General features: G+C 51.3%; 1 long non-coding RNA gene across 6 annotated transcripts in view; it reads right to left on the reverse strand.

Annotated features, from left to right (window-relative positions):
- Window positions 1-11,135, reverse strand: part of LOC104693587 — a 93,957-nt gene extending 82,822 nt beyond the window's left edge. For 4 of the 6 annotated variants that reach the window (XR_752564.4, XR_752561.4, XR_002047055.3 and 1 more), the window contains exon 1: window positions 10,580-11,053. This is a non-coding gene — a long non-coding RNA (uncharacterized LOC104693587). Of the gene's footprint in view, window positions 1-10,579; window positions 11,054-11,104 lie in introns of those variants that run through there. The other 2 variants (XR_005602510.1, XR_005602509.1) reach the window with 1 other exon arrangement.
- Between the last annotated feature and the right edge of the window lie 971 nt (window positions 11,136-12,106).

Raw genomic sequence — 12,106 nt, forward strand, 5'->3', positions numbered from 1 at the left:
CAGGCATGCTCCAGCTGTCTTACCAGGATCATCTTAGGGAGGGGAAAGAACAAAGCCCTGTGCTGCCTCCACTTTGTGCAGACCCCACTCCTACAACAGGGGCAACCAGCTCCATTCTTCCCTGAGCTCTTCCAACCCAAAGCCCAGAAGAAAGCCAGATGCTGGGCAGGAACTGGGAGCTACTAGTGAAGGTAGCCCAGTGTGGAAGACATGGAAAGCCACTGAATCTGGGTCTCAGTTTGGAGCCAGCCACTCCACACAGTATCCTAACATCACAGAGTCCACCTGCACCTCCTCTGAAATGCCCCAGTACTTCCTTCTCAATCCTCACTCAGCCTGGATCACCTCCTACTGTGGCATGAAGTGCCAGCAGAGGAGTAGAAAGGCACATGCTGTTTGCTCAGGACCAGTTCAGGCACACATGACTGCAGGCACATTCCCATTTAGTCTTCCAGTGCCCCAGGAGCTAACACACCACGGCAGCAACAGGATCCTTCTCTGCCCACTCCAGTCCCAAGAAAGCAACACCATGCTTGGTTAAAATTCCAGACAAACAACCACCCAGGCCACATAATCCAGCTCCAGACAGGCTTGCTAGGGATATTTCTCCATTACTGCTTCAGTGCCGAGCGACAGATCTGAGTCCCAGTGCATTACAGGTGGCTGCAAATCCAATTTCCTTCCCCAAAAAACTAGGCATGTTTGCAGCCGCCTCGACCCCCCTGCACCCTGCATAAGGATGGGCGCCCGGCTGAGCAGTGAGTGCAAAGCCCACATGGCATTAATCCTCCATGTTCATATCAGAAATCCAAATCTCTAATTTACTTCATCCTGAAGTCACTTAAATGTAAGCATCACTCCTGGTCCTACTTCTGTGTTTAATTTTTCTGGTTGCAGATATAATTGTTATACTAACAGTGCTTCAGTTGTGATTATAAATACCCAAACTCCCATGCCTATGTATGTGCAGGCACGCATCCACACACGCTCATTCTTCTACCTCTTGAGAAATGGGTCTGTTCCGCTTTCTTCTGCTACTGATAAAATATTGATTAGGGAATTTGAAAATTTGAAATGATTTAGGAGTCCCTGGATGGGAAACGTAATGTACTGTGCCAGTCGCATTATGAGCCATCCATCACCTGTCAGCAAGCAGCAAGAAAGTGACAGAATCAATACAAACGTGTCTGAAGATGGGTTTAATTCATTTCCCTTCCCCCTCAGGCCACGGCTGGAGCATCCCAGCCGGAGGAGGAGGAGGCTCGGTAACACCAGCCCAACCTCAATCCACCCAAAGTGCAAGGGGGTTAACTTCTTCCTTGGCAGTCCAACCACATCAGAGCCAAGATGGGTGACCTTGGCCACATTCCCAGGGGAGCATGGCCAGGCCAGCCAGCCAGGAATTGCTAAATCAGGTCCTGAGGGCTGCATTCAGCTGCCCTTGTGCCCTGAGATGGTCTGGGGTACCTGCAGTGTCCACATGGGTCAGAGCACCTGCACGACTCCTACTTGAAGCTGCTTTGATTGACTTGGGCAGGTTGTTATTTGTCCCTAAAGCCTCCCCATGGCTGGTAATTCCAGCCTGTCCCAGCACATTTTACACCATGAAACACTCCCATACAGTAGTCTGCTTTCGGAGGGACCAGACTGGCCAGCAGACAGGGTCAATCTCTCCTTGCTTCCCTGCTGCATCACCCACCCTTAGTCAGCATGGCCTGATCCAGCTCCTTGCTCCTACTTACTCTCACCAAGAGTTTTAAAATAAAATTTAAAAAAGAAGGGGTGAGCAGAATCCATCCGTAGGGTGATATATCATCCTCCTGCATTTTGCAGATGGATTCAATTGGTCTGTGATCCTATTTTGCAGATTCCCTTAGAGCACTGTAATTCATCCTGCAAGGCATTTCAAATGAGACTGGACAGAGCACTGGAGAAATGACAGGAGCCGGGCGCCCTGCCGCGCTCCCCGGGAGCAGAGAGGGTGACCAGGCAGGCTATTGCTCATGTGTGATTAGAGCTAATTATTCCAGGGCACACCGCAGGAGGTGATGGCAGCGCAAGGGCAGCTCAAACAAGGCCAACAGAGTTCCCAAAAGCTGCTCCTGAACTCAAGCCAGCCCACCATGGACTATGTTAGGCAGCAGCATTAATCCTGGCTGCAGAGCACATAGTGTGGCACAAGGGATGTTCCACAGCACAAGACAACTTTTGATCTGGCAGCTGTAGGGTGGAAGACCCAACAGCCAGCTGGGTTGGGAGCAGGAGGATCTCCAGGCTTCCCCCTTGACTGGCTCTTTGTCCCGGCAGAAGCCTGGCAGACAACCCTCCCCTCCTCCCAACATCTTTCAAGGCTTCAAGGAGGCAGCACAGGCCAGTGCATACAGGAGCAAGCACTCATCTTCTGGGCAGCACATTTCTGCCCTGTTCTTTGGCTGATGATGTGGCTGCAGGTATGACTTCTTGGACAAAACTTTCTCATTTATTTTGATTTTAATTCCATTATTTAATAGACTGCAAAACCCTTCATGTGGGAGTCTCAACTACTGCAACTGTGCAATTCACTCCAGATATGTCCCTTCTACCTCACCATCCCTAATAGACTCTGTAAACGGTTTCCAAATCCAGCAGAAGTGGTCTATTTGCTGCCTAGTATACCATATAATCTTTCGCAGAGGTAGTATTGATCTTACTAAACGTGCAGCCATCGAGTCCTCAGATGTGTCTCAGCATTTGCTTGCCTACAGCAAAGTGCCTCTTCCAGCCCCACAGCAAAGTGCAGTGACAGCACCAGCCTACACTGACCCGGAGACGAGAGGATCAGTGCATTCCTGAGAACAATTTAATGGTCAGTAGAGCCATGGCTGTAGGGTATTCAGTCAGAAGCAATCCCCCATCTCAAAAAGAAATGTCTGAGTCATTTTAACTGTAAGGGACAGAAATTAGGGACTAATTCAGGCCGTAACAGGTACCGAATGCTGAGTCCACACGCAGCTCTGCTCATGGCTAATGGATTTTGCACAGTGAGACTGGCTCAGGGCTCTCAGCTCATCGTTCCAGAATGCTCACAAGACTCACTCGCTGCTGCTTTGGCAAATTTTCCTCACCCATCCATAAAGGGAGAAACTCATGAGATTATTTGCACGGTCCTCTCCAAACAAGCAACCCTTCCCACAGCACAGAAGCTGGCTCCAGATGAGAGAGGAGAGGCTGTAGGAGGCTGGGCAAGGAAAGCAGCATTAAGATGCAAAGCACAGAGTTGGAACTCTAAAAAAAAGTACATACACACATCTCTATGTGCAGGTGCATGAAGCTCACCTTTTTGAGGGAAGGCAGCACCACGGTGTGCTGGGAAGCAGAGGCACAGAGCACAGTCTAACCAGATGTTTGCCTGACAGAGCATCAGCACTGGGTTGTGTTCCCAGGCCGCCCCGGCAGCGACATCCAAGGAGAGGACAGATGGCAGCTCCACAGCGCAGCATTAGGACCATGACTCGTGTCTTTCTTCTAGACAAGGCTCTGGTGCTGCCAGCTTACAGCAGGCACGGAAGGAAGGGGTGATAAGTGGCCACCGTCTGGCCCAGAGGCGCTGGGGTGCCAAGCAGAGGGGAGAAGGAGGCCTGGCTTCCACCCCTTTGACATTCACGCTGACCCAGTTGTGTCAGCCCCGCTCGTCAGCCCATCCGTCACCCTGCTGGCTCCTGCCGGGGCCTCAGGACCTGCAAAGGTGGCTACACATGTTGGACTATTTGTCTTCTCAGGTTCTTGGGACAAGGGAGCTGACAGCCCTATTAGTTATCTCACAAAGCAGAGCCCAAACACATCCCCAGAGAGGACGACAGGGAATAACCCCAGGGAACAAGAGAACGTCAAAGCCACATGGCTCCCAGTTTCCCAGGGAAAGGCAACAGATCAGTACAGCCCAAGAACTGAAATCCTTGAAAGATGTACATGGGGAAGAATCCTGGAAGCTGAAGCTTTCACTCATCACCTGTCATCTTTCCTTAGCCAAGAGTAAGTTGCTTCTGTTAACAGGCAGGGATCATCCCCACTTTCAGCACCAACCTTTTAAGCCTTGTCCTGGGATGTGCCCAGGCTGGGTGACCTAAACTACCCCTGCACTCCAACCCCAAATAATCCTGCAGTCTTCAAGAAGGCACATCATTGCTCTGGGAACTAGCCATGCACTCACACACACTGCTATGAAGAGGAACAAATACTGATCCAACAGCCCAAAGAAGCCATCCAAGCCTACGTGATGACCACACATGCTGGAAACAGCAGGTAGGGACCTGGATCTCTCTGTGCCAGAGGAAAACCAGGATGTATACAACAGCTCACCAAGGCACTGAAAGCACCAGGCACAGAGGTCGGGTGACTGAGAATTGTACTACAAGTGCTCAGAACACATCAGTGGGATGTCACATCATCTTATGCCAGAACAACAGCAAAAGAAGTGCCCTGCTCCCCACACTGCCAAACCAACACTCTTCCAGCCAGTGCAAGTACTTCCAGTGCACACATACACCCAGGCCGCGCATCAAGGCAGCTCCTGAACTCCCACATAAGCTGGTTTTTAGGCAGGGATCTCCATGTGAGTGATCGTAACCCAGCTTATCACTGTCACCCAAAGCTGCCCACCTGCCCTGCCAACACCTCCAGCAGAGCAGGATCCCAGCCAGCACCAATTCCAGGATCTTCCCCAGCCGTTCAGGACACAGCCAGAAGGCAGAGACTGAGCCAAGGCTTTGTAAAATGGAGCATGTCGTAGGTGGGGAGGAGGGGAGACAGCTCTTTGAGCAAGTAATTTCAATTGCCTTGAGAAAACAGGTTGTTAAAATGATAGAAATAAATGGGTTGTTTGAGCAGCCTCAGAGACGCTTTCAGAGAAAGCTTCCAGGTAGGAACATTGATTGCAAATACTTATTAACTGCTCCTTCATTATCAAAGAGATGTGATACATGTGTTTACAAATTTCGATGCATTTTTATTAAGCCTACTTAACCGTTTAGTTCTCTAAACCTTCCCAGAAGAACCGTCACCAAGCAACTCCCTCAACACAACTTCCACTTCTGCACAGGCAGGCGTGGGCACTGGAGGCTTCACTCAAGCATCTGCCTGTCCCAAGGAACACATGGTGCCAGTGTTAGACCCAAAATGGCTCTTTTGATCCCAGTCTCTCAGAAAAGGAGGATCTCACTTCAGAGGATGTGTGAGAGGGTCACTTACTCTTTTTTAACCTTTGTCCACTCATGAAAGCCATCAGCCAAGAGACTGTAGGTCCCTCTAACTCAGCCTCCTGTCTCCCACAGCAGCTGGGCTTGATGCTAACGGCAAGAACTGAAGAGAAGGTGGAAGGTGGAGGTGTTTTTTCCCAGGATGATTCTCCAGCTCCTAGCAGCCCAGCACTTAAAAACTCCCAAGCTGTAAATTGTTTCAGGGCTGTGTTTAGGCCCATCATCAAGAGTTATCTGCCATGAAATTGCCAAGTTCCTTTTTAAAGGTTCACAATATTTTTTGGCCGCCACAGCATCCCAGGACAACACGTTTCCAGGGCTGAATTAGCTCCCCCCACACACAGCATGTAAAGCTGTTCAATTTAAACCTGAAGTCCATTATTTTCTTAGCCTGCAGGAAACAACAAACAATTACCTTCTAATCATCTTCTTGGGTGATTTTATCCGTGTCTCAAGTCCTCCTTGTTGATGCTTTTCCCAGGCTGGTGAGTCCTGACCTAGGCTACCCTCAGATGGAAGCTGTGACACTAAGTTATATAAAGCATGGCTCCTCACTCTTGCCAACATCTTCTCCAGCAGCAATGTCAGCATGAGCGATGCCCTGTGCTGGGACAAGTGCTCTCCTCTGGGGCTCCTCCCTGGAGCTGCTCTTCCAGTGAAGAATCAGAAGCTCTGTTTATTTTAAGCAGGCTAGAGAGAGGCACAGGCAGAAGGGTGAGGAGGATCCCTGCCACAGGTCACTGCTTCAACAAGAGTCAAGATTTCCCTCTGAGAAAGCCTGTGCCAGAGGGATGCACAGATTGTCACCTCCTGGCTACTTGGGCAGGAGTTTCTGTCCAAAAAAGAGGCATCATGCTGATGGCCAGAGTCCTGCAGGCTTCCACAGCCTCCATCCGCCTGCTGGAAGAAGGGGGTCCCGCCAGCCCTTCTCCAGTAATCCTGCCTGAGGACTGCAATGTCCCAGCTAGAAACAGCCCTCTGAGTACACAAGAAGCACAGAAGCTGGTATGGTCTGCAAGCTCCACCTGCCACAGAGATCACAGCCAGTCCACCAGCACATTTTGTTTTCAGAAGCTGAAAACCCCGGTGTGCTGCCAAGTCATGGATTCTCCATCATTAGCACCTTGCCTAAGAGTGCACATAGCACAGCTGGGGTTTGCAGGAGAAAATGGGAAACAGCCTCTCTCCGCACACAGCTGTTACAGAACACTTTATCAGAACAGGAAACCCAGCAGGGCCCAAAGCAGAGGTACAAACTGACAGGCACAGTACATCCCAGGGCCTGCACTCCCCGGCAAACACCTCCTACCAGCTCGAGCACTAGAAAAGCAGTGACCCCTTTCTATACACATTGCCTCGGTGTTGCAATTTTCATACCACTAAAGACAGCGGGTTGCAGCACCCAGGTGTGTTTGGGCCTTCAGCACTGCTGCAGGGTCACAAAATGGAACCAAACTCTCTGCCACAAAAACTCAAGTACCCTGTGGGCCAAACCCAGGCTCGTGTCTCAGCCACACACCTTCCACAGACACCTTTGCCAGATAAGCCAATTTGTCAGTCCAAGAACGCCGTACCCTGCACCTGCAAATCCCACTGAGAGGTGGAACAGAACATCTCTGTCACCAGCAGTCAAGCACACTCAAAGCTTTGGGCTCATCTGTACTGCCCAGGCATTATTTCCCCCACAGAGAGAATGCAGCGGAAGGACTTCTCAGACACACAGACCTTATCCCTCCCTCGCTGCAACTGCGTGGTCCCAGGGGCCTTAATTAGCCAGCATCCTTCTCGCAGGGAGCTGCTCTCTGGGAGCATTTGCATGTTCAACTCCTCTGGACAAGTTCTGAGGCAGGCAACTAATCCTCTCCCAGGTCTCAATGTCATATCAATTTTCCCGTTCGAAGCTCAGCTCTCTCCATCAGGGGTTTTAAACTAATGAGATGCACTGAGGCCTTCAACTCTGGGAATATCAAATGCAGTGGGATTCAATTTCGTCTGATTTTCGTGTGGTTTTTCCCTTTGTAATTAACACCAGACAGCATGGAACTTCTCTTCATCCTTACCACTGGATAGATACCATCTCTGCTCAAGACAAACATGTCAGGAAAGGTGATGCTTCTACCCTACACTGCCAAAAGCATAATAATTTCTTTTTGTTTCCTTCCCCCCGCTGCCATGAATATAATCCACTCCTCAAGGTACTATTCAGACCCTTAAATCTCCTAGAGCAGTGGCACAGGTCCCTCAGGGTTCACAGCCCCTCCTACTTCTTACTCATAAGGATTATGCTCCAGAAACACTGGTGCATGGCCACGAGCTCTCAAAGGATTTAATGGGTCAGTCTTTCCTAAACTCCTCAGGGGGGTGAGAATCTCCAGTGTGCCCTAGCAAAGATGAGGAAGTACGAATCCTAGAATCATTAAGGTTGGAAAAGACCTCTAAGACTATCGACTCCAACTGTATCTGTTTCCATGTGCACCCTTTCCAAAGGCAGCCCAGTAGCCTTTCTACTACAGGTTTTCCACACTGCTGAGACACAACAGCTGGCACTGACCATTGGCTTGGAGACCACACACTATCCACTCTTTTTTTAAAATCTAAATGAGCTCAGTTGTGCCACATCTGGCAGGACCTGCAAGAAAGGCCATGCTTGGAACAGTCCCCCAGTGCAGCAAGGGGCTGCACAGCAATGTAACATGGTGCAAAAACCTGATCAGCAAGGGGCAGCTCCTACAGGTGCTGGTATACAAAGGTTTTGAGGGATAATGTGTGTCTTTTAATGTCCATTACTAAAACGAGACACTGCCAACATCCTATGGCCTTGATCCAGCAGAAATCCCTGCAGAAGGGCTCTCCTGCAACCTCTCTAGCCAGAGAACACCTGAGGCAGGAAGGGAAGATACTGCTCTAAGCAAAAGCAGGTCAGATCTGCATTACACCAAGAGTGAAGAAGCTCCTTCTCCACAGTTAGGAAAATAAAGGCCACCAATCACCTACCCCATACATCTTGGCCTTGGACTCTCACTGCAGGAGCTACGTAAGGGTTCAGAGCAAGACCTGGGGTTCTCTCTGCCATTCAAGCACATATATTAAATACACCCTTGTTGAAGGCACAGCATACTGTGTGATATATTCCAAATTAGCATGTAAAATATCTTATTTTTCAAAGAAAAAAATGGTATTGTTTACAGGGGCTCAGCTGTCACCTTGACTTTTTACACAGGATAGCAGAAGCTGGAAGGGACTCACATGGATTAATGAAGTCTGCAAATTTAAAATCATGCTCTTCCCTTGTATGTCTATTACAGCTACATCCCATTTCTTATAGTGATTTCCATACCATCAGCCCAAAATGACCATTTCAAGAGACATTGCATTGCATCTGCCCTCGTCCCAGTTCCCCCTCGGAAAATGTTTAGGTTCCATTAACCACACCATTTGCCACCTGACGCTGCAGCCAACAAACTCTCCCATACCTGCAGCACCCCTGTGGATGTTTGAGGGATGGATCCCTCCCTTGTTCACGATCCCATGCTGTGTCCCTGCTTTGGAAAACGCCAGCCCAGCCTCTTGCTGCTGCACCAGGAGCCTGCAAGCTCCAAGTGTCGAGCGGCACCTCGGAGCAGAGTTCAGCCACACTTTATTATCGCTCCATCACAGAGTTCCCCGCACTGCCTGGCGGCTCCAAATGAGCCCTCCATGCTGTGACAGCACCACAGGACCACCGAGGTTTCATCAATATTCATGTCCCAGTGACACTCCAGCGAGCAAGGGAAGCTCGTTTTCGCCAGCAGATCATTAAACGAAGGGAAATGAGTGACCTCGCAAGACCAGCTGTATCACTGATGTCACCAGGAGCTGAAGGGACGGGAGACAGGGTCATCACCCAGCCCTTCTTTTAATAAATAACTGCTCTAAATGAGCGTGGCCTTGCCATGCCCAGAGGGACCCACATGAGACTGGAAACAAAGATGTCCAAACTGCAACGGCGGGCACGGCAGTGCCTCCTCTCAGCAACCCTGAGCATGGGGATGCTGTTGGAGGAAGCAACATGCAGCAAAACAGGGCTGTAAATCTGGATTAAATTGCTGTTTCAGGTAGAGTTAGCCCAGTGCAGGGAACACACACAACTCCCTCCAAGGGCAGTAGCATTTAGGAGCACCCCAGGGCTTCCTGGAAGCATCACAGCGCAGGGTGTTTAGCAGAGAGCTTCCCCAGGCTGCACTACAGCACTCCACATGCAGAGACTGGATCTCAATTACAGACCCTAATTGCTCCCATCAGTCACGCTAACGATTAGCATCAGGTTAATGCATTCCCACTGCTCTCAGGAGAGGATGGAGAAGGAAAAGAGAGTCTTAGTCCCAGTTTACCTGGAGTTCACTGGGAGGCCACAAGAAAGCAACTCACAGGCAAACTTTCCACATACCCAGGTTCCCCAGGATATTCCCAACCTCTGAAAAATCCAAAACCCCACAGGAAAACTCAGTTCCTTCAGCCCTCCCAGTCCAAGTAGACAGCTGCCCTACCTCCACATCCCCATGTACAGAAAGTAGCTAATGGAAAATCACCTCTCGCCAAAAATGAAGCAACCTCCCTGGTGGAAGAAGCCAAACACTGGTTTTCTTTTTAGCTCTTTACCTGATGTTGATCCCCAGCTCAGGTGCATCAGGTAAGGCTGATTCAGCCTCTAAACTCTCCCATGACCCTTGATCTCCAAACGTGGTATCAAGAGTGCAACAGGCAAGCAAAGAACCTCCTGTACCCCGTGCACATAGCTGCACACTGAGTCTAAGGGGATTTGCAGCACACTTTGCTTCAGAAAAGTTTTGCTATTTGACACCTTACAACCTCAGGGGGACGAAGTGTAGAGTCAGAAACCAAAAATCTGGGGAGCCATCCTAAAATCACAGGATTTATTTCTAAAATTATTTGCCAGATCTGCAACTTCCACAAGCAAGAAGTCCCCTGTATTTATCATTTTCCTCTGAAAAAGAAATTGCCTGAGTAACATGATAGACCATGTTCAGTCTTAGAAGAGCAGGATGTCTAATGCCTGAGGTGAGAGATTTGCACACTCACACCCCTTTAAGCCCCGACTGTGGGGCAGCAAAAAGCCTCTGCCAGGCCAAAAAGCAACATAGTGACCCCCCCCAAAGAGCTGCCCAAAGCGTCGTGTAGCTGGGCCTGAGGGACTTAAAGGTGTGTGGATGCACACAGGGCTGTGAGGACGTCCAGCAACGTGGAGGTCCCTCTCCCTGCACCCACAGAGGCAGAAACATCTCAGAATTAGGAGCCCATCCTCAGGAAACGCGCTGGAATTGTGTGCTGCTGTCAGCCAGACTCACCCCAGTGCAGCATCCTGGGCTCGGCCAGTCACTTCCAGCTCTGCCGTCCTGGGAGCCGAGCAGCCCTGGAGGAAGGGACAGCCAGGTGAGGGCACCTGTATCTGCCCAGGCAGGTGCCCTGAGTTTGTGTCGGCCGTGATACCCTGGTATTATTAAAAGGCATCAGTCCCTGAACTGTGGGGGGCGGGGGGGGGGGGTGTTTAAAGCCATCCACACACTCACCACTACCGCCGGCCCCCACAGCACCTCCCTGGAGCTGCCCAGGGCAGCCTGGACTCGGCCCCAGAGCCCGTCCCCAGTCCAGCCCCACAGCCTGCCACCAACAGGGCTTGGACCCCAGATTGGGCGCACAGGCCCGAACCCTACAGTCCGCCACGAGTGGGGGGCTCCCCATCCCACAGCCCATCACAGGCAAGTTTTAGCCCCTCAGTCCTTCAGATCTAGATCGAGACCCCTCGGCTTGCCACGGGCACGTATCAGCCCCACCGCACCGGCGCCGCGAGCGGCCGCAGCCACACCTCCTACCCCAGGCCGGGCGGCCGCGCTTTACCCTTCACACGGGGGACACGCCCCCAGCCCCTCTCCCGACCAATGGGCGGCTTCTAATCTGCATATAGCGCAGTGCACGCTGGGTAGCGCCGCTTCTCACCGTGAGCTAAAAGCAGCAGCCCTAGCGAGGCCGTATATAGCGGCCGGGGCGCGTTCGCAGGCGTCCGGGGGAAGCTCACTGCCGAGGCCACGCACGGGGTGCGCGTCACCCGCGGCCCGCCTCGGGGAAGGTCTGAGGGAAGGGCCGCCCGCGGCCCCAGCAGGGCCCCGCCCGCGACGGGCGAGTGAGCCACCAGCAAGGGGGGGCGCCGCGCGGGCCGGCCCGGGCAGGAGAAGCCGCGGCGGTTCCCCCGCGGAGCCCGGCGGATGCTCGTGGCCCCGCGGCGCTTTGAGACAGACTCACGGCCGGCGCGCTGAGTCCAATGGGTGAGGTGGGGCAGCGCCCCATAACCCAATTCAGACTACTCTCCCCCGGACACTTTTTCTTTTCCATTGCCCCCACCCCCCCCACCTTCCCCAGACACCCCAATATTCCACCCCTACCCCTATTCATTACTGACTTTACAACCCCAAACCTGACACCTTAATATTCCACCCCTACCCCTATTCATTACTGACTTTACAACCCCAAACCTGACACCTTAATATTCCACCCCTACCCCTATTCATTACTGACTTTACAACCCCAAACCTGACACCTTAATGCTCCACTCCCACCCCTGTTTAATCCTGAGTTTAAAACCCCGACCCTGGGGCCCAGCAGAGGGCAACAAAGATCATTAAGGAGCATTTCGCTTATGAGGAAAGGTTGAGTGAGTGAAGAGGCAGCTGAGAGAGGACTTGATTAAAGTATGTGTGTATAAATATTTAAATATTATCAAAGAAAGATTAGACAGGGCTTCAGGAACTATACATAAGGGATGACAACGAGTTATACAAACCAGATCTAATTTTTATGAAGGAGGAAGGTAGAGGCCT

The sequence above is a fragment of the Corvus cornix genome, chromosome 8, assembly GCF_000738735.6.
Source record: "Corvus cornix cornix isolate S_Up_H32 chromosome 8, ASM73873v5, whole genome shotgun sequence".
Taxonomy (NCBI): Eukaryota; Metazoa; Chordata; class Aves; order Passeriformes; family Corvidae; genus Corvus; species Corvus cornix.